Raw genomic sequence first — 25,595 nt, forward strand, 5'->3', positions numbered from 1 at the left:
TCCAAAGTGCTTGCATGATTGCCAAGTTACTATGATTTAAATATAAGCAAAGGAGGATTCAAATATTTGATGTTCAGAGTCGGAGAAGACCTTAGCAATTTGGCCTGAGCAAGGATACCCGATCACTCTTATTGTCACAGATCACTTGTAGATGAAATCATGAAACTGCAAATAACATGAAGAATATTGACTAAAAGAATAAAGTCTATTAGCTCTTCAATGGTTAATCTAGCACTTGGCGGTCTTCCACATTATATAAACGTTGAATGGAGCAACTCAAGTCACTCTCCACTTTAACTCGGTCAAGCCATGAATCCGTAACGAGATGTCATCAGTGATAAACCTCCCCTGCTCTTCTACAGACATGTAAACCTAGGAAAGGGCAGATCAGTTTTTCACACCCCCAGCAATTCATTACTTCATGGGGGTTTTCCATCACATTATTACAGACCCGGCACCTGCCTGCCTCGGCGATGCTACACCCAGAATCTCCAGTTCTATGTGTGATCAGTGTAATAAGTTCTTCTTTTAGCTTGATATCCTTGCAGTGGCTAACCTCAACTATCCTGATGTTCTTAGGGTCCCAAACACAGTCCTCCTCCCGTCCACTTTTAATAGACGATATTTTGCTATTCCGTGGCACCCAGGCAGTGTCGTACCCATGCTGATGCCAGGTCTTTTGCAGGGGGTGGTTATCACAATCAATTTTCTTGACTTTTCCCACTCGGACCCTAAGCTTGAAGACGACTTTCTCGTCGTCTCTGGTTTTATGAGGGTAGCACAAGGCTTTCTTTAAGTTTCTGCTCACGTAGATGCCTGCCCCGAGAAGTCCACCACTGGAAGGTTTAAAACCATAAATGACAATATTTTTTGCGCTTGTCTTGTGTGTCCCATGATACATAGTGTACTCAAGGCCTCCTTTGGGTTCTTGTCTTCTTCTCAATTGGTTTTTGGAACCAGATACAGATTCCCATCCTGTGAACAAGATTGACATTGGGGAAGGCAATGCTTGATTCCTGTAAAATATATAAAAATAAATGTGTTACAAAAATCATAGATGGAAATAAAACAGGTACTAGCGACAGAGTGTGCAGTGATATGCAACACAAAGATGTGGGATGTTAGTATTCTACACAAAGACACACACATTTGGGTACAGCTCTATATACATCTATATACATGAACACCTATATCCACACATTTCTGTACACACTGTGAGAAACCTGAGGGTATTCTCACAACTACTCCCCTTTGATCCTCTATGCAGGCAAACAGGGAAAGGCCATCGCTTTTGGATCCTGACCTAGGAGGTGGACAAGCGAGGGCAGATCAGCTGCTTGGAGGGTCCTTGGGGATTGAAAGTGGGATGCCTTCAGGCGAGACATGATATCCCCCTTATCCTAATGTCAACCAACATAGTCCTTCCCCGACCTTTATGGGTTATTGTAGATCAACTCCCCTCCTTTCCTCTCTTGGGACATCTGTCAGCACTGAAATGAGGAAGAGACAGCTGAGAGTAATGAATACCATTCACTTTCACCACTTAGGTACTGGGACGAAGAAGATGCATGCAAGGTGCCAAGGTCAGGCATGTCCTTTAAAACAGAGACAGGCAGAATTGACTGATGGAATACACCTGCAGCCCACTGAAGGACCACAGGTGTATAAAAGGAAAAGCCATGAAGACGTGAGAGAGAGAGACCTGGGGAACTTAGACCGAGATCAGCATCACACCTAGGGAATCCGGTTGCAGCTGTGGTTGAACCCAAGAGCAAGACAGGACACTGGCCGATATCCCCAAATCAAGGGAAGACTCCCCGGTGCAGTGCAAAGTCTCCCATGTGGGAACAAAAGGAGCTTCAGCGAGGCACAAATGCCAAGGATGCCATGCCTGGCCTCACAGAGGCGTTGAAGTCGCCTACGCTGATCGAGCTCCTGTCCTCACACAAGCTGGGCTTGTGGAATCCAGGGGGAAGAAGGAAAGCAGCAAGGACCGCAGGAGGAAGATGCCAACATCCAGTGAGTGTTGGGGAAGATATCCAGAGACCGGGGCACTCCGGGTGGGCTCCAAAGGTTGTAAACAGTGCAGAGGGAATAGATACTTCAATTACAAATGAAACTATCAACTTAAATGAATGAACGAAAGGCACGTGGCGCAGAAAGTAGTAAACCTGCTCATATTGATACCAAATTAAAGGAAAACAGTCAATCTACTAATACTGAATACCAAACGGAATGAAAACAGCAAACTTGCTAATACTGAATAATGAACTGAATGCAAATAGCAAATCTGCTCATGTTTAATCATGTACTGAAAGAAAGTAGGAAACTAAATCGAATGAAAGACTCCAAGTGCAGAGTTGAAGTCAAGTCTGAGAAACGCTTTGGTTTTGAAGCTGCCTTTGAGAAATCATTTGTTTGCTGAACATCAAACCACTAAAAGGAGAACTAAAGGTTCCTAGTTGCGCAACCTGTAATGGGTGGATCGTGTGGTTCGACAACTGCGCCAAGGCCAGAAAACCCCTATATGCTGACAAGGAAGCCTACTTCTGCGTCAAAAGGAAAACTACTATTGATGCATATAAGACTTGGAGAAAGGAACCCTGAGCTGTGAAGAATTGTTGGAACCTAGCTTAAAGACAAAGCTTCAGAATACTTCTTTCTGTGACATCTTTTGATATTGAACTTGGGGAAGGGAACCCTGAGACGTGCTGCCATGGAACTGTATTGAACTTGGGGAAGGGAACCCTGAGACATGCTGCCATGGAACTGTATTGAACTTGAGGAAGGGAATCCTGAGATATGCTGCCATGGAACTGTATTGAACTTGGGGAAGGGAATCCTGAGACGTACTGCCATGGAACTGTATTGAACTTGGGGAAGGGAATCCTGAGATATGCTGCCATGGAACTGTATTGAACTTGGGCAAGGGAACCCTGAGACGTGCTGCCATGGAACTGTATTGAACTTGGGGAAGGGAATCCTGAGATATGCTGCCATGGAACTGTATTGAACTTGGGGAAGGGAACCCTGAGACGTGCTGCCATGGAACTGTATTGAACTTGGGGAAGGGCATCCTGACATTTAAAAAGGTGTGAAACAATATTACCTGAAACCAAGAGAAGTTAACCTAAACATTGTGGTGAACTTGTTGATATTTGGGGAGGATAAACTGAAGAATAAGCAGGAGCTGGAAATAGCTCAGAGATGTACGTTTGGAACACTGACATCCCTACACATTGTTTTGCTTCAGTTGTGAGGGCAAGTATAGGTTCTGGACACAGACAGACTTTTCAGTTGAACTCACTGACACAGACTGTCCTTAGTTTCTTTAGGTAGGGAACTCCCACCTTAGCATATGGCAAGTTAGGCCTTACACCATCCTGGCATTTCTGTTAATACAAGTGTTTGTGTTACATTCAATCTGTTGTTGTGTCTCCTTCCATGATGCCAACCTCAGAACACACATACGTATGTATCCTTCCAATTAAGATATATGTATTGTTGCATTTATATGCATCAAATGTAGAAAACCAAACACTTTTTGTTTAGAAAAGGAATGTGCTGTGTACATTTCTTAACGACTTTACAAAAGCAGATATTCATTGGTTTTTAATACTTTTATGTATTTGGACTGGATTGCAGCCTACTGGGATGAATCCTGTGGAGTCATCACTGATGCCCAGTCTGAGGTCTCCTCGCATGTGCCCAGGAGAAGGCAGCCGCTACATGATCCTGACCCTGGGGGTGGCATTATGAGGAAGCACCACATGGGAGGAGATGGATGTCAGGGAGATGTGGTGACTCCCTTAAGAGTGACGCTGTATTCTCCTTTTTGTGAAGATGGAGATCCTCTAATCCACAATTACCTGATGCCATACTGTCACTGCGCAAGTCCCTTCCATGTTAAAACCCAAAGAACATTATATGAAAACCCACCTAAACAGATTAAGCTTTACACCAGAGTGATCCATGGGTCACATGGGACGCCCCCTGTTTAGTATAGTTCTGTCTTGGGTAAGAGTCCTGAACACAATATGACTGCACGTATTATTCACATAACATCTTCAGTTTCTGACAAACTTAAGTCCAACAAACAATTGAAACAAAATAGCCTGAGAAAGTTTAACAACAATATGGACTTCAATTCCCATAACACCTATGATACTGAGACAAAGAAGAGGAGAGCAGGAAGTGTGGAGCAGGAACAACCTTAAGCTAAAGATGAAGACTAGTTGTTTAAAGAATCATCAGCTGTGCAGGAGATTTAAAAATGGTGCGCCTCACCAGGCGCAGGGTAGAAGGAGAGGAGGAGATGGTCGCAGTCTATATGAAGGAGGAGTACAAAACCAAGAAGCGTGAGACAAACTCTGAGGCAGAGTCACAGAGGCAAGCCGTGCTGAAGGACGAGGATGCTCACAGGCACGGAAGCATCGCATTCCGGAGGAGAAAGTTTACATGTCTTCATACCAAAGTAATTTATAAAGAATGCCCATGTATTGAATCATTGAAAATGTGTGTAGTAAATGCACTTTTTTTTGTTGTTGTTGGGAGGATGGGCGGGTCCCCCAAACCCCTGTTTCCGATCCCCTAAAAACCCATCCAGACCGTTTCCCATTTAACCCTTTGCACCCCAACCTAAATACATTCACTATAAAGGTTTACAATATCAAATATTTGATATATGGGCATTCTATATAAAAGATTCGATATAAACACTGTATACCAGGATAAAGACTATGGTGAAAGTCAGCAGCTGCAGCATCGGATGTGGCGCAGTCTCGCTGAATGGCGGTGGCGCGAGAGACCGATGTGGGACCCAAGAGAGACTTTGTGTCTCTGGGGAAATTGGCCTGGCAATGGTTCTCCATTACCAATACACGTTAAGCCAGTGGGTCAACCAAAAGGAGTTGGGGGCCACGTGATGTGTTATAAAATTGAAGGACACTTGGTAAGGCAATTTGAATACCGACCAAGTAGAAAAGAAGGGTAAAAAGAGTACAATTCTCCTCACATGAGATGTCAGTTTGGAAGAACCTGGAACCTGCATTGCCATCAGCCAAGCGACTTTAAGGAAGAGACAGAAGGGCTAAATGGGTACAATTCTCCTCACGTGAGATGTCAGTTTGGAGAAACCTGGAACCCACATTGCCATAAGCAAAGAAACAGGCAAACATTGCACAATTCTCATTTGAGATGTCGGTGTGGAGAAACCTGGGACAAACATTGCCACAAGCAGAAAGACATTAACATTTGTCCTGTGAACTTGTGTGGAGTAGAAACCACTCCTGGCAGGTGAGTAAATCAAGAAAAGAACAGTTGTGTGAAGTAGAAACCATTCCTGGCAGGAGAGTAAACCAGCAATGGAACAATTGTGTAAAGGAGAAAGGTTTGTCGTTATAAACAGTGTTGTGGAACAAAAATACTTGCTTTGGCATCCTGACAAACTATTGTACAACAAGAGGTATTTGCTTTTCCATTTTGACAAAAGTATTCTATGAGGGAAACTGTTACTTTGAATTCCTGAGAAAAACCTTCTATGAAAGAAACACTTGTATTAACATCTTGAGAAAAGTATTTTACAGAACAGACTGTTGTTACATCCTTTTAAGTAATAATTTTGACCTCTTGAGAAGAATATTTCATGAAAGAAAGATTTGCTTTGTTTTGGAACAAGTGCTCTATGAAAGAGACATTTACTTTGACAATCTGAGGGATGTGTTGGATTAAAGAGACATTTTTATTGAACTGAAAAGAATATTGTTGGAACAGAACTCTTATCAAATGTCTTTCTGAATTGATTCAGGGTAAGGGAGTCAAACCCTGGACACAAGGATTGCTTTGTTGGAGTTACACAGTCGAACCTTTGCACATTTTTGTTAAACTGGAAACAGATACATTTACCTTACACAGTTTGGTTGTATAACACAATTTGGTTGTGTATGTTATTGTTAGGGCCAGATACATTTGGATACACGGTCACATTTTCTTTAGCTTTAGTTAGCTAGGTAGGAACCTTCTTGTTAGGATATGATATGATATGGCATTTACAACTTTGTGTCTGCCTCTCATTTCTGACCCCCACACAGTACACATTCTTCAATTTCCAAATTCTGTATTCTGCAAATAAGCAATCCTATGTTTTTGCATAAAAAAAGAAACGCCCAATATATCAGGTATTTAGTGAAGACCACAATTTTGAATTAGTATTGAAAACTGGTTTCAGAAGAAACCCTATAACATGTGGATCAGAAGTGGGATAAAGATTGTGTGGATAACAAAAAAAAACGTTGAATAGTCTTCTTGGTATTATGATGAAAAACCTGCCCAGCTAGTATCTCACAGGACATTACACTCTTTATATCATCTTACATTACTGAGAGACCTTCGTGTGACTCACACTTAATAATAATCGGAATGTTTAAATAGCTCACACCACAAACAGGGCTTTCTGTGTGATTTTGAATAATCTGAGCAGAACTAATTTTATCAATCTCAGAAGGATCAGAGCTAGAGTTTGTCCAGGTGGTATCAGGTAATAATATCGCCACATATTTGATCGCCATAAATAATATCGCCGGGAAAATGTCGTGGCGATATTATTTGGGTGACCATATATATGGCCACAGGGGCAAATAATGTCGCCACAAAAAACAACAATTTTTCGGCGATATTTTTGCATGGTGATATTTTTGTGGCAACATTATTACATGGAACCGTCCAGGTGGCATCTCACCCTGTGGCCGGCAGGTTTCCTACAGATCTCTAAAGTAGCTTCTTGGCTCTACAGCCTTTTGTAGACTGTAGAAATGGGTGCAGTTTACTGGCCACTGTTCAGATCCGTGTTGAGTACGAGCGACAATAGCTCCAAACCGAGAGCACATAGGTGAAGGGACCTGCGGGACAGAGCATTCAAAATGTAAAGTTTAAGATTGGATGTGGTGAGCAAAATGATGGGTATGATAGCTGGAGATGAATGTTTGGCACTAGGATATAAAAAATATATGAAACAAATACAAAGACTGGCATCCAGATCCTCCAGACCAACATGCCAAGCCAGGGGAGGGGGTCACACATTACAGAATTGCCATCTTTGCCTATGTGTATCGTGCACATGATCTGGGAGTTATTTGAGGTGCTAGATGTTGTGATACCATTTTTGAATTTTATATTCACTGAAAATATTGGCGCTAGAAATCATAAACAGTATCAATGCTATCCTGTCTTTATTTGTGTTATATGAGCATTTTGCCTAAGTTCAGGTTAAGCATTTGTTATAGACAGAGAGTTGAAGGTCTAATTTTCACAAAGGGTCCACGACTTCCCAAGTTAAACATTTGTTTCTTAACAAAATCAGACAATAAGTGAGCAATCTTGAATGTGCGATGCTGATATTAAGATAACACTTATTTTTCTTTGCAAGCTTTGAGAATTACTTTTTTGCCATGTTCAGGCAGAACCGCCTGATGAAGGATACTTTGAAAAGGTCGGCAGAAACAGTGTTAGCAGGATTAAAAGTGCATTTAAAAAACAAAAGTTGAAAAATATCAAACATAACATGCAGGGAGCATACCTGTATTAGTCTAACTCCTATGCGAGTCGAACATGCTATGGGGAAGAGCCAGAGTCAGCATTGTGTAGGGGTAGGGTTGACATCCCTCTTATATCCTCCCGACAGCTGGCAACCAGACTCATTGTGTTTGATTGATGGCTGTTGGGAGCATATAAGAGGCATGTGTAGGAGGAAGGGACTGGGGTGGTCTTGATAGCTACTAACCAAATATATAGGTTGACTTTATGAAAGCCTCTTTCTTTCATATAAGTTGACTTTATGAAGGCCTCTTCCTTTCGAGGTTGCTCACTGATTTGTCAAAGTTATTTCTACTTTCAACCATAACACAATTTCCTTGGGCTCATAACTCTATAAACGATGAGGAGTCAGTAGTGCGTCTAACATGAACACGCTGCAACATAGCACACACATGCAGCCACACACTCATGTTTCTGGGTGCCTTGCAATGGGCCAGCGATAATAGTAGGAGATAAAATGAGCCTGCTGGGGAAGGGGAAGTTGGAAAGCAAAATGGCAGCCACACGGATACAACTAAGTACTTGGTTTACATTAATTGTAATTGATAACGTGCATAATACCCAGAGGTTTCTAAGCGCGTGCCTGGGGATCGAACCTGTGTTGCTCTGCGTCGCCTTGCTTCCAATGCCAGCGCATTGCCCCTGAGCTATCCCTCCGCGACAATGTACAATTTTGTACAAGTGAGCACATGATTAGGAAACAGCATAGATGACGTTGAGCATGTGACAAGGTTGGGGATCAAGGGAGCTGGAGGGCGAAGCTCTGCCTCATGTGAGCTCCATCATGAGAAAGCAGGTGGTTCCTATGGGCAGTTTAAAGGGTCTGAATGGTGGTGGTGTTCTAACTTTACAGGGTAGGAAGCACCAATGGAACAGGTGATGGCTGGTAAAGTCGTCGTGGAAATGGGAAACAGAGGAGGCGCAATGGAGTGGGATACAGGCTTATCTATGTAGGAGGTGGTTATGCCATGGATAGGTATGACTACAAGAGGAAGGATTTGAGAAGGGACCAGTGTTCCATGAAGAGCCATCCCACATGAAGCCGGTGGCCAGAGGTGGGAGGGGATTGTGCGAGGTTGAAGAGAGTGTGAGTTGCAAACTTTAAAACTTTATTGAGAAGACGAAGAGTAGAAAGAAGGAGCCAGGGGGAGACTGCAGCAGTAGTGAGGTCGGCTGAGGACAAGAATGGCAGGGAAGGGGCTGGTACAGTTTTTATCAATGGTCAGTAGGTTTGTACTGGCATCTGTGGCAGTAGAACTAATTAATTGATTAAGCTCCAGTTTGCTATCAAAGCTGACCCTGGAGTTTCTAGGCATCAGAGATGGGAGATGAGATGTGGGGAAAGGGATATTGGTAAGCAGAGAAAGGTGGGACATTGGAAGCCGCAAGGATGACTTACTTTTTAGAGGGGTGGCAGAGAGACAAATATACAAGAGGCTGGATCAGGGGGGAAAGAGGAAAGAGAAGATGATTTGGGAGTCATCAATGAAAAGGTGGAAGAAGAACCCGAAGGAGGAGAGTGGGCTACCCAGATAGGCTGTGTACAGCGTGAAGATCAGAGGGCCAGGAACAAACTCTTAGGGAACACCTACTGGATCCCCACTTGTTTGCATGCTATCCTCTGGCTTTCTTCTTTTGAAATTGGGCTGCACTGAAAAAGCTCATGTTTTTATTAGTTATGTCTTGTGAGTATTCACATACACACAAGGCATAGTAGGTTTGTCCCTCTCCCTCTTCCCCCCACTGCTCTTAAATATTGTGTTGTAATGTATTTCCCACCCTTGCTCCCTCCCTGCCTTGTGGGTGCTTTGAAACAGTATGTTCTTATTGTATAAGCGCCTAACAAGCAAAGAATAAGTCAAAACAATAAATAAAAGGCGTGCAGGTGGTCCAATTAAATAGCAAATTCCCAGTCAGCAACGTGCGCCCACAAAAATGAAACGCTGGTATGATAATATAGCTCAGTCCCATATGAGCTCACTCCTGAGATTTGTACGTGACTGATTGTAGTGGGTTTACATCTCAGAGGGGATGGCTCAGACTTTCATGAGTCTGTGGTGGACAACATGAATAGCAGCAAGTTGGGTAATAGTAACATTTGTTATTTATTGTGCTAGCAAACATCTAAACTGCAGTAGCAATCATTTAAAAGCAAGGCATTATTATTATTACGATGGAATGGAATTCAGGTCCAACACGGTATGGGGAGAGGCCAGACTCAGCATGAATGGCAATGCTAATGGAACAGCACTGAATCTGCACTCATATGGGCCCCGCACAAGGGAAATACAGCAACAGGAGTGCAGAACCACAAGGAACATGTGCACAGTCACATAGGTACAAACAACACAGAAGGCAGTCTGTCAATGGGTGAGGCAAGACCTCTACTGAAGGCTAACATAGCTCTGTAACAAGCACATTACTTACAAGCTTAAGCACAAGAAGTGTGATAGTCAAGCTCATGCTCTGCAATAAAACAAAATGTCATTTTATGGGTAGGCCTTGGCTGCAGAGGCAGTGATTACAAAGCCTGTTTAAAAACCCTGGTGTATTGGGTCAAACAGTGGCGCTCGCAGCACCGTGTTCCTTTTAGAGGTGTATTTGGAGAGGTCATGGGATCAGCAGGGGCCTCGGCATGCGCGTGACTTGATGTATTAAGAATTCCTTTAAGCTCTTAGATCATAAACTCCTTCGAATCATGAGACGATGACATTGTCCAGCCTTTTTTGTTGGTGAAAAAAGCCTTTTCGAAATAAGTGTAATAATCTATCCCTTGTAAATCTTGGGGGAAAGCTCTGTGTGCATTCCGCCTTGAAATGTAAATGCCCACCAGGTTGTGAGGAATATTTGGATGAGGTAGAGCAAGGCTGGTCAACCTATGATCCTCCTGAAGTTTTTGCCTACAAGTCCCATGATCCTGCACCACTGAATATGCTTATCAGGGCTGATCAGATGTGTATTGCAGAACATCTAGAGGGTGATGTAAAAAGGTTCACTTATGAATAAGTTTGTGAATCCCTCCCATAGGTTCTCTCACCTGGAAAATAAACAAAAATTCAGACGCCTTCAAAGAATGACAGTCATGTAGATACATTTATTGGCAGTGGTTCAAAAAGAAATGTACACCACAATTGGTTTCAGGTGGCCTAACCATCAGGTGTAATTATGCAAATGTCAAAAGGTTGGATTGGTCTCAGGTGGCCTTACCATCAGGTGTAGTTCTGCCATAATTATGCAAATGTCAAAAGGTTGGATTGGTCTCAGGTGGCCTTACCATCAGGTGTAGTTCTGCCGATGTCAAAAAGATAGTTCAACACAAAAAGGGTCACCCTCGGAACCTTCCAGTTAGGCCTCTTGCAGCAAATAAAGTTCACAATGTCTCTGTCTCACCTGGGGTCCCTTCCACAGGCTCTACACTCCTTCCTAGTGATTGAAATTTGGGGGCACTGAGCGCTCTTTAGCTCCTGGTAAAGATAAAAGTGCTCCTAGTAATCACCTTGAAATTCCAAGGCAGGAGCTGGTTTCAGCTCCTGCTGAATTAACCTCCAGGGAACATGCTTAAATCACCCTGTCAGCCTCACCCGAGAGCTAAGACAAATTTGCTTCTAAATAAAACAGAGAAAGTGTGCCTCCAGAACCCATTCCTTTAAAGATTCACACACCAAGAAAATATATAAATTAAAGGAACAGCTTGGCCACAAATGACACTTGCCTTTCTAGCATTTAAAACGTGTGTACTTTTGAAAGAAAGTTAAATCAATTGCACTTGTTTTCTTACAGGAAAGCAGTGACAGTACTGATATATCTTATAAAGCCTTTCTTTTAGAAGGCCTAATAACATATTTCCTTGCAACACTTAAAGGATGTAAAATTATATTATAAACTGCTACACAATTACTGACAGCAGGAAACCCCACTGTTTTTCTTTGTTAAAGTTTGAGCGTACTATAGCTCTAAATGTAGGATACAGATTTTAAAAAGCAGGGGCAGGTTTTGCTTGCAAATCTCTCCACTTACAGATTGACCTTTACATTATTGTAATGCACTGTGAGGTGCAGATGATGCCAGTTACAAAATAGTTACAAACTATGCCTGCAATTACAGCTGCACAGTTGCCTTAATGAGACCTTTCACTGTAATATTAAATAGAGGTTACTGATGAAGTCGTCTAACCTTTGTTATTTTGTTTAAAAAAAGTGTTCTATTCTGAAAAGCATTCCTGCTGTAGGAAAACGCACTCTGGCAAAAATGTCTTGTTTCCTTCTAATCCATCCAAAATATGCATTAAGTGTCATACATGTCTCATACATGTTAATAGAAATCTCAAGTCGGACCAGGATCTTAATGTTAGGGCAACACCTGTGCAACAGGTTGTCGGCTATAAAACAAATCTCCCAATCTAAATAAATACAAATACAAAATACAAGTATGCTGTATAGGGCTCCTAAGAGAAACCACATAATCGTTGGGCCAGATCCTTTTCTAAATTACGGTTACTAAGGTTTTGGTGTGGTTTGATATTCTTAGTGGGTTAATGCACCCGATGCAGAGGTCTTAAATCTGTCAAATCTATGTATCTCAGATTGGAAACATACATAGCAGGCATAACAACCATTCATGCTCCTGAGGTCCTTAAAACATGGTAGAATAACCCCTGCGACACACTGCGGCTTGAGTCATGTAGCGCCTGTAGCAAACATCTTGGCATCTAGTATATTCAACACCTGCACCATAAACCCATTTTTCAGTCTTAACCAAAAGCACAGCCAGCGTCACTTTTAAAACCTTACCCTATTTCTTCACCTAAAAGTGAAGGTGTAGGGCGGGGTAGATATAGGGTGCACTATCAGCAGAGAGAGAACAAGGTGGTGGCAGAGAAAGAGGCAGTAGCAGAAAGAAACGTGTCAGTGAGGAGATGGCAAAAGATGTAGCAACAGAAACAGTGTTCTAGTGACAGTCATGGGTGTAGCGGGAGACAGGAATAAAGACCCTGTGAGGAAGCAATAGAGAGACAAAAGGGGAGGCTGGCATAAGAGTAAACAAAACGGAAATAAATATGAAGCTGCATTTCACAGGATCATAATAAAAAGATACAGTCGGTAAGCGCCAGGGGACCACTCCGGTGGTGATAGTACGCGGTACAAATGTCCTTTAACATTAACATTAACAGAGTGCAAGACAGAGCATTTTTGGGTGCTTATCACAGTTTGGAAATAAAAGCAAATTCAAGCATTTTTCAGGCATTCAAGAGTGAACAAAAAGTGCCATCCTATATCTATAAAGCTTTTTGTCTGAGAATCTTTTGAACTTTTTTCCCAAAATGTTTTATGCGTACACTATCCTAAGAAAACCTTTGAGACTTTAACAGCTCCTGGGTCAGACAAATAACTCCTGGTCAGAGGGAAATCCCTGACATCCAGGCGCTACTTTCAGCTCCTGCTTCTTGGACCTGAATTTCGACCCCTGCTTTCCAGTTCCAAACAAACAGAAAAAAGATACTGTTCTTGTCAGGACTCTCAGGGTTCCCTTCCCCAAGTCTAGGCTTCTCCTGCAAAGATGCGAAAATGTCGCTGCAGGCCACTCGGGGTTCCCTTCCCCAAGCTTAGGCCCCTCTAGTTTCAAACAAAAAGACACTCTTCTTGTCAGTCCTCTCAGGGTTCCCTTCCCCAAGTCTAGGCCTCTCTTGCTAAGGTTCACAATTGTCTTGGCGGGTCTCTCGGGTTTCCCTTCCCCAAGCTTATGCCCCTTTGGTCTCAAAACAAAACGTTCACAGTTCCTTTCATGGGGTAGTGTCAGAGACCTTAGAAAATTCCAGGCTTTTGCTCCACTTCTGCGAGACCACTCTGACTTCTGACCCCTCTCCTCAAACTTTGTATCTCTTCTGTCGGGTTTTCACTTTCTCCTTTCTTTCCACTTGGCAGGACATGCCAGCACCTTCTTCCTCTTTTCGGTGTCTCTTGCACACTCCTGCTTTATCGTGCCCCTTGCACACTCTTCACTCTGTCTTGCACCCTTGCATCTTCTTTTTGCCTTGCTGTGTCTTTTACACACTCTTCTTACTTTATCGTGCCCCAGGCACACTCTTTACACTTTGTTGTGCACTTTTGCACTTTCCTTTCTTATTTTTGGGTCGTTCGCACCCTCCCTTCCTCTTTCCATTACCTTTACAATGTATTCTTTCTGTCTTTTGGGTCACTCGCACACTCTCTTCTGTTTTCAGGTCGCTTGCGCCCTCTCTTCAGTCCCTCTGCCTGTTTGCGCTGCTCGCGCATCTTGTTTTCCTTGCTTTCTCTCTTCTGTGCCGCTTTCTATTTTCATATTGCTGTTCCCACTCCAGCCACACGCACACCACTGGGTTTTCTCGCTTTCTCTGGCTATGAGAATCCCCCGGATAGAGCAGTGCTGGCGGCCAGCTCCCTGGGATCCACAGGTAAGGGTCTCACCACCTGCTCTTCAGATACCCCGGGGACTGGCAGATGTCCCATTGGAATGAGCACTGGCCTGGACAAGGCTAATTAGCAACTCACCCCACTCTGACTTCATGGAGACATGGCTCCCTCACTGCGCTGCAGCCCTCCAGCCACACAGGGTCAGCGTCTCAGTGTCCTGCTAAGTGGAGTCAGGTGTGAATGATCAAAATAATGTGCATGACCTTGCCTGACTCTATTAGTCGGACAACCTAGTGGTGTAATGTGGCATGCCCCTTTCTGATGCTCACCATTATATCTATGGGCAATCTTCACTGCTCCCAGTTGCCTCTTCCTCATCCCAGTACTTGTTGGAAATGGGGAGGGGGTGATGGAATGGGATTGGAAATATCCCATAAAAGCTGAGGGGAAGGGTTTTAAGGTATAATGGGAAAATGAAGAATACCATGTCTTGCCCTTGGGCATTTACCTCCCAATTCCCTGTGACCATCCACCCAGGTGATCCTCCCTCGCTTGCCCATCCCCAGGGTCGGGATCCAAAAGTGATGGCTCTTCCCTGGCCACCTGAATAGAGGATCCTGGGGAAGTAGGTGAGAAAGCACTGTCAGGTTTCTCACAGTTCCCAGTCCCCAGACAGGGTAGTGTGTCAAGGCCCCTTTAAGGGCTGGCGTTTACAGTCTTTCACCTGTTTATGAATAATAGACAATGGGCCTCATTACACGGACGGCGGTAAGGGTTAACGGTCACCTTTAATGGCAACGGTGACCGTTAACCCTTACCGCCGTACTACGAGGTCCCTTTGCGGGTTGGAGGAATTAACGCCTGCTTCTTGCAGGCGTTAAAATCCAACCCGCTAAGGGACCTCGGAGCTAATTACGGCACCGCAAAATTGCGGTGCCGTAATTAGCACCTTCCCCATTTCCATAGAGCCCTATGGGGCAGAAATGGGAATGGGGAAGGGCAATGGCGGAAAGGGTATTTACCGCCCCTCCAACCTTGGAATGGGGCGGTAAATCCCCTTTCCGCCAAGACGGTGCCGGTATTTTACCGGCATGAGCCATGGCGCTAATAGCGCCATGGCTCACCGCCTACCGTGTAATGAGGCCTAATGCTTTAGTAAGCACCTTACAATAGTCAATCATATAGGATAAGTTACATCTGAAAGTTTTCTTGGTTCAGGCAAGCCCCACACATTTGCTGGGTGGCCGATAACAACCTCATAAGGGGACAAACCCACTCCAGAATGTGCAACAGTTCTAATAGAGAATAAAGCTATACGTAAGGCATCCACCCAGCTTAGGTTGCCACTTGCACACCCTTTAGATAGCTTGTTTGTTTGTGTGGCATTACAACGTTCCAATAAATCAGCCAACTCCGGGTGATTTATTGCATGAAACATTTGTCTTATACCCAATGCCTGACATAACAGGTCTATTGTTCTATCCACAAAATGAACCCCATTATTGTGCCATACTGAGTGGGGCAGACCATACCTCAGAAAATATTCCTTAACAAGAGTTGTGGATGTGCTCAGAGCAGTGTTATCTCTCCAGGGAAATGCCTCTACCCATTTACTGAAAATACAGACAATTACCAAAACATATTTGTATTTCTGACAGGGAGGCAACTCCATGAAATCCAATTGTAGGACTTCAAATGGGAAATCTGGGGGACCAAAATTACCACTTGGCGCTCCTTCTTCTTTCCCAACATTATGTTTACAAAATGCTATTGCTGCTTTGCGAAAGGTTGGGTTATTCAAAAATGTATGTAATAGATTAACCATGCCATCCGCCCTATGTGAGCCACTACATGTGTGACTGATGCCATCATAGGTACATGTTTATTTGGCAACATCCATCTCCCCTTGTTTCCCATGACCACCCAACACCCATCCTCAAAGACTGCATCAATCTCCCATTGTTTCAATTCCTGACAGGTAGCATACTGACAATCATGTCAAGTGTATTCTCAAAGGGCGATGGTCTGTTGTGTATGGACACAAAAAATAAGTGAGAGAGTAAGGGGCTTGGGCAGTTGTCTTTGCAATTGCATCCGCAAATGCATTGCCTTTGCCCACATGGTCAGTGACTTTCTTATGTGCACTGCATTTATTAATGGCACAACAGCTTGTCAAGGGCAGTGAATCGAGCAATTTGTGAATATGTTCGCCATGCTGAATTGTGGTCCGATGGGAGGTAAGAAAGTCACGTTCCATCCAGAGACTGCCAAAATTATGGGCAACCCCAAATACATACTGGCTATCAGTGTAAAAGTTTTCTGCAAGTCCAGAGCTGGGCTCACATGCTCAAGGTTAGCGATATAATTGCAGCCGCTTGTGGTGAATGCAGGTTTATACAACAGTTTTTAATGTAGCTATGGCATAAACTGCAGTAGACGAGCCATCGGGTAGCTTGAAACAAGAGCCATCAACATATTGGGCCTCATTACGAGTGCGGCGGTAAGGGGTTAACGGCACCGGTAAGGATGCCGGTGCCGTTAGCCCCTTACCGCCGCATTACAAGGTCCCTTAGCGGGAGCCGCTAAGGGACCAGGGAGCTAATAACGGGCCCGTTATTAACAGGCCCATTATTAGCTCCCTCCCCATTCCCATTGAGCCCTATGGGGGCTCGAATGGGAATGGGGATGGGTATTTTGAATGGGGACTTACTGGGTCCTCCAAGGTTGGAATGACCCGGTAAGTCCCCATTCTAAGAACCCAGACACGAGTTTGGAGGTAGCCATGGCCCTAATAGCACCATGGATACCTCCAAAGTCGTAATGACCCCCATAAAATGCCATCTGACTTTTCTAATGGAACATCATACAAATCAATGCATCCCTTTGTCTCCTCATCTGTTATTAGTATACACTCTTGCAAAACATCAAGGTCATCAGAAGGACGGGCAGCAAGGTGCCAGGATTCAAGGTATTAAATCTTCGCAAAGTCATGTTTGGGTGCTAACTGGGTCAACTCATACCTAGTCAGTCGTGCATTAGTAAAATGTTGTGTTCGTGTTTTGTTCGGGAGAATGTCTATTGCATAGGGAACAATGACAGTTAAAGTATGGCCCAATTTGGGACACTGTAAAGAAGAGGATAGGTTGAGGAGGTTTTACGAGACCAGAAGATTGAGAAGGAGCGGCCACTAAGGTGGGAAGAAATCCGGTGTAGAACAGAGTCATAGAAACCAAAAGAAGAGAGAGTGGAGAGAAGAGTAGGGTGATTCAAAGTCTTGCAGGCAGCTGAAAGATCACGTAGGATAACAACTGAGTGCAGAGTCAAAAGAAGTGAATTGCAAACACTAAGTAAAGCTGTTTCTGTAAAACGATGAGGGCGTAAGCAGGACTGGAAGGAGAAAGTAAAGAGTTAGAATCAAGATAAGAGGAGATTTGGGCCTAGACCACCTGTCAAGTATATTAGATAGGAAGGGAAGGAGAGAGATAGGACAGTAATTAGAAGGGGAAGAAGCATCAAGGGATGTTTACATTATAATAGGAATAATAATTGCCTTCTTGTAGGAAGAAGGAAAAATAGCAGTGGAGAGCAAGGAATTAATAAGAAAGGAAGAAGCAGAGTGTAGATTTTGAGAATAAATACAGATGGAATAAGATATATGGGGCAACTTGAACGCGGTATTCCCTTTCTACTGAGGATATATTCTCTGTGTCCCACGAACAAGCCATGGATGAATCGTCAACCTGCGGAATGGAATGAACATGGTGAGTACGCAGAACCTAATAGCCACTCACAACCATTGTATGCACAGGGAATACATAGTGCACATATATGTATGCAGACTAAGGACTCACCTGAGTCAGTGAATGCAATGTCCAAGTTGCACCTGAAATGCTGATGCATCCACTGTCAGAAATCGCAGAAAGGAGGCATTCCGAACCATGAAAGAAACAGTGACGGTTGTGTTGCCCCACTGGCCTCGCTGATCCAGAAGTACATGGTTGGTTGGGGTTTCTGCACAGCCTGCAACCATCTGTTGAAGGTAGGAAACAAGCATATGAGTTTAGGGGGGCAGACAAGTGCAAGGGCATTGACAGTCAAGCAGCAGAGCAACCACCTATACTTACCACAATTGTTGTCATTCCCATCGCATTGCATTGGCTGGACCGTTGGCTCTATTCCGTTTTCCTCCTTCTGTGTAGGTCTACACCTGTCTTTGTATGCCATGTGTGGAACTGGCTTGCATGGACCACAGTGGCATCTCTCATGACATTTCTGGAGATGGAAGCCTTGTGTTTTCTGAAATTCAAGTGCATGGTACTGGACAACTATTGCAGTGTGCACGGCCAGGCGGGGGGGCGTGTGTGTGTGTGTGTGTGTGTGTGTGTGTTGCTTGTAACCGCGATATGCATCAGTTCCACCACTGTCATCATCAATGAAGGCTGTGCACTGGATCTGATGCAGGACACATTACCCCTCAAGCCACATGGTCTGCATGCAGTGGTACTGTCACTATGTGTAGGTAGTTCTTGTGTATGATGGTATTGCAAGTGGCTAGTTCTCCAGACATGATTGCATCTGGTGTGTGCTGTCTGAAGTGCTTTCGCCATTTCTTTTAGTTTTCTTGCGTCTTTGGGCTCTGAATGTATGGTATATGCCTTATGGGGCTATCTGTAATTGTGTGCAACTGTTTTTTGCATGCATATCATTTTGGTGCTGCCATACCAGTGATTGTGTTTGTTATCAGCAACCAAAGATGCCTCCGGGTTCAGTGCGCTTTACAAATGTCTAAATAAATAAATAAATAAACTAGTGACAGGCACATGTGCCTGATACATCGGGATGTTTGTGAAGATTGGGTGTGGGCATGTGCGCAAGGCAAATATGTATCACTCTGACTGCTTATATGCGGTTTGGCACTTGTGCAGTGTTGTTACAGAAAATCTGGGGTGATCCTGCAAAATGTGGTGAGGGTCCTCTTACACTTCCACTGCACTGAGACATACGCAGAGCCTGAGACTATCCGGGGCCCATGTAAAGTTGGGGCCTCCCTGCACCTCGATTGCTTTAGGGGTGTCTGTTACAGGAGCCTGTGTGGCTTTGGTTATTACAATGTCGTTTCCTGTGTGTGTTGAAAAGCCAGGCAAACATAAGTCTTTAGGTTTCTGTGTTTGTCCAAGTGCTCTGTTTTTGTGCACACTTTTTTGGTAGTTTGATACTCATCTACCTACCTGACTGTCTGAGCATCATTTGGGATCTTGTTGTAGGCAACTATTTTGAAGTGTTTAAGCACGCCCTTCTTTTCCGCCTGGTTCTGGAGAGCAAAACCTCAAAACGGCCATTTTTTTTTTTACTTAATTTTTATTATGTTTTGTTCATTGCCAGTCACATTACATTCTGAAAAATAACAAACACATGTTTGCAAAGCGAGATCGGAGCATATTAGTACTGTGCTATGTTCATACATTCTATACATGCTTCTGCTCTCTCGCTTCAACCGATGAATATGACTTTCTCTCCACCCTCCCCTCCGCCGCTCTTTTCGGTTGAGCGTACATCCAGAATGTATTCTGTGTGTGTCAATAGGTGGTCACAATTTTATTGTTAAAGGGTTCTCCCGTTGGGTAGGTCTTCATTGGCTTGGTTCAGAACCCCTCACTTTCTCTGGGTTGCATTACTGCTCCGAGCATTGGTCAGGTTAACATTTTGATACGCTTGAGAGGTTTATATTTGTAAAATCCATCCATAGTGTTTCACTCTTCGATGCTTTCCTTAATAGGCAGTTTGTAGGGTGGCCACAAGAGAGTTTGCACACCTGACTTGGAGTCAATCAGTAGACTGACGAAGCATTACTTACTTCTGATTGGTGAAATGTGTCTCAGCTCTGTTCCTTGATCGGACGAAAAACTGCACAGTGTGTGCATACTAAACACAAGAAGAACAAGCACTGGCAAAGCCAACAGTTTGGCCTTTTCTGTAGGTATGGGATAGGCATTTCCTTTTCTAGGCTCCGATATAATGGCACTACTTTGCCTTTAGATGGCAACAGCTGGAAAATAGAGTGAATGCCTGGGCATATGATGGCAATGCCTGGAAAAAGCCTGACTAATACCTCAAGCTAAAACGGTTGGCTTTGTCGTTGCTTGTTTTTAACAGGACTTCAGTGCATTGAAGAGATATAAATCAAGTGGCTGAAGGCACACTTGGTTAAGACACTTTTATTACACAAGTAGTCATTTACTGCTGTAATTAAGGAATTAACTCCTAGCAGACTGCTTACAAATAATAGGCTACGGTTGGTGTTGAGAGACCTCAAAGAGAACACAGGAGTATGCGTTTTGAGCAGGGAGGGGCAGGTAGTGGGTGGAAATGGCCATAGGGATTAGCCTTTCCGGGGCAGTCAATCGGTGGGCAAATAACCAAAGTACACCCAAAAGCTGTGTGTCCCTCCTCACATGTCCTCTACCTCCTACCTGTGCTACAATGCAATAGTTTTGGCATATAGGTGGCACTTAAGCGCCATCTAATAGCCTAGACTAAAAACTGAGGTGTCATTGAAACTTGCTGATACTTATTGAATATAAAAATGTTTTTCAATGATCTGATTGTTGCCTCACTCAGGGAAGGCTCGTCCATAGCCACCCACGTGCAAATTATGGACAAGCTGGGAAAAGCAGAGACAGCAGCACTTCGGATTGAGTTATTTCCCTGAGGAGTGTAGTGCATGCATAATGGACATGCCTAACTGAGAGCCACGGCACTCCCAGCCAGGCATGACCCGCTGGCTATTTTTTTAATTTTTTTATTTGGCATGTCAATGGTTTTACATTTAGAAAACCTTTCACCAAAAAGAAAAACACATTTTCTAAAACATTATTGTTTACAAATACAAATACCGAAAGTAAAAATATTTTCAAATGCCTGCATGAAAATTCATCCAAACTTTTATGATAAACTCATATTCAGTCAACTCTGTTTCCATGTGGCAGATTTTCCTGCAGTCTCGCCTCAATTAGTGTCAAATGTTTCGCTACTGCCAGTGCTAGACTATTTTGTTCGCCATCAAGGATCATGCTCCACCACTCGTCAGCAGATCTAACTTGATACTGGTTGAGATGCTTTCCCAATTCATGCTCTCTTTCAACCATCAATTCGGGGCAACTCAGTAGCAAATGCTTAATTGATTCTGTTTCATTCTCTAGATGGCATAGTCTACAATTTGGAATGATCTTTGCGCTTTTTCTTTCACTCAATTTTACATTTGAGGGAAATAAATTCAAACGTAACCGTAGGAATTGCTGCCTGAAAAATTGATTGGGGAATGTATTTATATACCGTAGCAATTGATTTAATTTACGTGGCCAGGCCCAAAATTCTTCATAATGTTTGTAGCTGTGCAATGATTCTTGAGTATGTATCCAGTCTATTCTGTACAATTTCAATTTTATTCGATCCGGGTTCAAGATCAGGGAGTCGACCATTTCATTCAGCATTGCTACATTTTTCCAATCTTGCAGTATCTTTTCGCTAGGATATTCCAAAGCCCTTTTTAGAGTAGAGAATCCTCCCTTCGATGAACCTTCCAAATATTTGCGGAAAAAAGAGAATGATTTCCACATTGCTATTGCTTTAAGCGAGGTTAACGCCAACTCTCTTCTAATTATTGCAACCAGTAAGCTTTTTGGTAGTCTCAAAGAGTTTCTCCAAAACGACCCCTCCAACCGGGGCCAGATGCTTTCCGGAAGAATGAGTGAGGTTTCGGCACCAGAGGTCAAAATTGGGGCCACCTTCATCCTAAAGAATTGCACGAATTGAACCAAGGAATAATGAAAATATTTTTTCATTCAAATTCTTCCTTGTGCCATCAGATTTTTTGCTTTCTTCCTCAGAACTTCCACTCGCGGTGTTTCACAAATACTTTTATTGCTATTTACTCCTAGATAGGTGTACTCCTTCACCTGTTCCACTTGCTGTCCCTTTCGGAACCAGGAATCATTTTGGTTCTTTCTTCCCGTTCTTCCAGTGCCGATGATCATGACTCTTCATTTCCCTGAATTTACTTTCAGATCGTTTTCCTACAAGTAATTTTGAATTGTGTCTAATTGCCGTTGGAGTCCAATTAGTGTTTGGTCCATGACCACTATATTGTCGGCATAAAGGAGTCTATCGATTTCATTCCCGCCAATCCTCAGGGGAAATGAGCGAATCCAACTAAAGGCTTCATCAATATCAGACAGAAAGAAATAAAAAAGTTCTGGGGCCAACGGACATCCTTGTTTCAAACCTGTGGTTGTAACAATTGCATCGGTAAGAGTTCCCAGTCTGTCAGTCTGACCTTAATAGTTGTTTCGCAGTGTAGATCCTTGATATTAGTCAAAAGCTGTTCCAGGCACTGCCATCTTTCAAGTTTTCGCCACAGACGGTCTCTATTGATTGAATCAAAAGCCTTTTATAGATCAATAAAGGCCATGAATATTTGGCCTTTTTTTTTGCAGGGTTCTTGCTTTCAGTAAATTGATGATAAATAAATTTAACGATGGTCCTATGCCTTTTACGAATCCTGCTTGCCACTTGTCTCGGTGGCCCGAGTAGTTACCCCATTTTGAGAGGGCCTTCAGCAGTATGGTTCCGAAAACTTTCCCCACCACGTCTAATAAAGCGATCGGCCGGTAGTTTTCTGGGTTTGATCGTATTCCCTTTTTGAATATAGGTACTACTACCACCGATTTCCAAGAACGTGGTACCTTGGAGGTCCTTAGTATCTCTTTATAAAGAATGATGTAATAAAGTAGACCGGATTTTTGTATTTGTTTTCAGTTCCATATTGGAGAGACCATTCGGGCCGTCTGCTCTTGAATTCTTCAGGCGTTTAATGATCTATTCAATGGTTTCAGCATCAATGTTTATATTTATTTTGTTTGCTCCCGGTTCCAGGGTGTGATGGTTCCCTGCTCCAGTTACCATCTGTGGAGTAGGGCTTTGTGAAAAGTATTTTTGCCAAACCGAGGCCCCAATTGAAGTTGTCAACAAGGCATCTTGAGGGGCGTTGATCTCGTTAATAAAAACCCATGTTGCCGCTGTATCTTTCTTAACAATAGAGGCTAACATTGCTTGTGCATCCCAATTGATTAATGCTTGCCTTGTGAATGTTCACAGATATGTCTCCTGATTTCTCTTTTTTGCACTTTTGAATAGATCTCTTCAGCTGTTTTTTCTTATTTGCTATTTCTTTATTATAAATTTGACAGTGTCTCATCTGAGGTTTTGCAAAATTGGAGTTTGGTTTAATTGCATATTCTTGGAATAATGGAAGGTAATCAAACCTTGCTGAGTCTTTAGTATCCCGCCTTTTACAGACTTCTTTAAGCATTCGTTCCGGCAACATCGATAATGTTTGGCATTCATCACCAATCTATTTCGCCCCAGATTTATTTCAAGCCTTTGGATGCCTTTATTTGATTTGCTGAACATCATATTTTGGCAGGTCAACTTAAGTGGATTATGATCACTTTTTTCAGTGTCTTGTATGTTCAAAGATTTTAGCATTGGTGACATATTTGAAAAGACACAGACATAATCCAACAGGCAGGCTCTCCCCATACCTTTCCAAGTCGGTTTTTCTGGAATATTGCCTTTCAAGGTGCCGTTCAAAATACAGCAATCTCTTGTCTGAAGCATATTACTCCAGGCTACCCCCCCCTTGATAGCTTTACATTTTTTGAGACACCTTCTTCCACGATTTGCTCATTGTTTTTTATCCAAGCAGGTACAGTTTAGGTCTTAGCAGTATAAAGGGGTTGTTCCATTTTGCCCATTTTTGGTCAATTATTGCTGCAATATCTTCAGACATGTTGATGTTTCTTTTTCCCACCTGATTCCAGTAGATATTTATTAAAGAAATAACTCAGTTTGCATCCTCCCCTTGTTTCCTTAAGTTAAAATCTACTACTTGTATAAAAGGTTCAGGGAAAGACGTACCAATCAAAGTCCAACCCAAATTGTGCTTCACTGCAATCAAAAGGCCGCTCTTGGCTCATCTGGTTTGGTTTTTAACGGCTGGATTTAGAGATATCCAATAGCCTTCCATTAAAGGGGCTTCAGTAAGCAACACCTCTTGCAAGCAAATCACAACGGCTGACTCAAGTTCCCTTGACTCCTCTGTAAAAAGGTGCGTGGAGCCGCTGGTGTTCAGGTCCAGTCTTTTTCTAAGGTTCGATGCTATTGGTTACTCAATTTATCCGCTAGTAATCCTACCAGCCACTTCCAATTGGTCTCGTCCCCCTCCTTTACTAATTTCTCCTCACCTTTTTTGAATACTTTTTGAGTCGGTTTTCTGCCTATGCTCATTGCTAATTTGCCCCTTTGGTGCTGCGGCAATGCCCTTATTATCCTTTTTTACCAGGTTCTCCATTACTTCCTCCAGCTTAAATCCCAGAGACTTGAGATGCAATGCTTCGCCCAGTATAGTTTGTTTCGTCAATCTGGATATCAGATGGATCATCACTTTATCAGTTTGTGAATAATCTGAGAATTCAATAAATGAAAACTCTTGTGACGCCACCAAATGTAAAGACGGTACGTGATGGAATAACCTCAATACGTTAGCCCTATTGAGCACAAGACCATCGTCTGTAGGAATAGTTCTTTCCAGAGATAACTTTAGATCATCGATAATTTCTCCTCCATTATCTTGTAGCTTTTTCAACATTGCTTTATTTGGCAATAAGAGGTTTAATTTAGGCTTTAAAATCTCTTGCCTAGCTGTGTTATCATGCTCCTCCATTTCTTCTACTGGACCAGGAGCGACCTTCCAACTTCTTGTTTTTCTTCCGTCCAGGTGTCCTCCATTACTTCTCTGTTGATTTGTACTTGCTCCAGGGCTGCCTTTTTTTTCTCGTCCTCGTATATCACCATCATTGATTTTTTTATTTTTTTTTGGTTTATGCTTTATGATTTCAGCAGCCCTTGAACCTCTTTCAGTACTTCCCTCATCTTTTTCAGAACCTTTTTCCTCTGAATCCTCTGTATTAGAGGTTTCCAACATTACGGAATCTTCTCCTTCAATACTTTCTTCTCCCGAGATACTGTGTGTTGACATATTCATCAAATCGATCTCACTTGATGAGTTTATGATATCTTCTCTTGATACCACTCTCTCCCCCTGTAATTTAGGCTACTTCTATGTATTTAGTCTACTGCATGTTGGATTTCTTAAAGTTGGAACTGAAATGTTCTACTGTTTGAATTAGCTTTCTTGCTTAGGGGCAAGTTTTTTGATTTTTTTACTAGAACTTTTTTTTTTACCAGGATCTTTTTCTGATTTTTTTGCACCTCTACCTGACTCGATTGCGTCAGGGAAAGTTGTTCCTTCGTTATCTCTGCTGGTTTTTTGTGAAAATATGATACATTTTTGCAATTGTTGACTCCTTACTAGTAGAACTCCTACTTTTAATCATAATTGTGTCTTTTTGCCTTTTTTGAGTCCCAGTCTTCTATTTGCTTTCTTCTCTCACCTCTCCTTGGTTTTCATTGAGAGCCCCTGATGTCAAATGGGCATTAGGGAACGTCACCTTGTCCTGATGGGGAACTCCATTGCCACTGTTCTCTAAATGGTTTACC

The 25,595-nt window shown here is 42.9% G+C and overlaps 1 protein-coding gene across 2 annotated transcripts in view; it reads right to left on the minus strand.

Moving 5' to 3' along the window:
* LOC138487733 (uncharacterized) overlaps positions 1–25,595 on the minus strand; it is a 119,159-nt gene that overhangs the window by 69,963 nt on the left and 23,601 nt on the right. Inside the window, exon 2 of one of the 2 annotated variants that reach the window (XR_011274532.1) lies at positions 751–1,016. The exons of the other annotated variant lie outside the window; for it this stretch is intronic. The gene's annotated coding sequence lies outside the window, so the exon portion shown is untranslated. Of the gene's footprint in view, positions 1–750; positions 1,017–25,595 lie in introns of those variants that run through there. 2 annotated transcript variants of the gene reach the window in all.

Source organism: Ambystoma mexicanum, chromosome 9, assembly GCF_040938575.1.
Source record: "Ambystoma mexicanum isolate Mex_15411 chromosome 9, UKY_AmexF1_1, whole genome shotgun sequence".
Lineage (NCBI taxonomy): Eukaryota > Metazoa > Chordata > Amphibia > Caudata > Ambystomatidae > Ambystoma > Ambystoma mexicanum.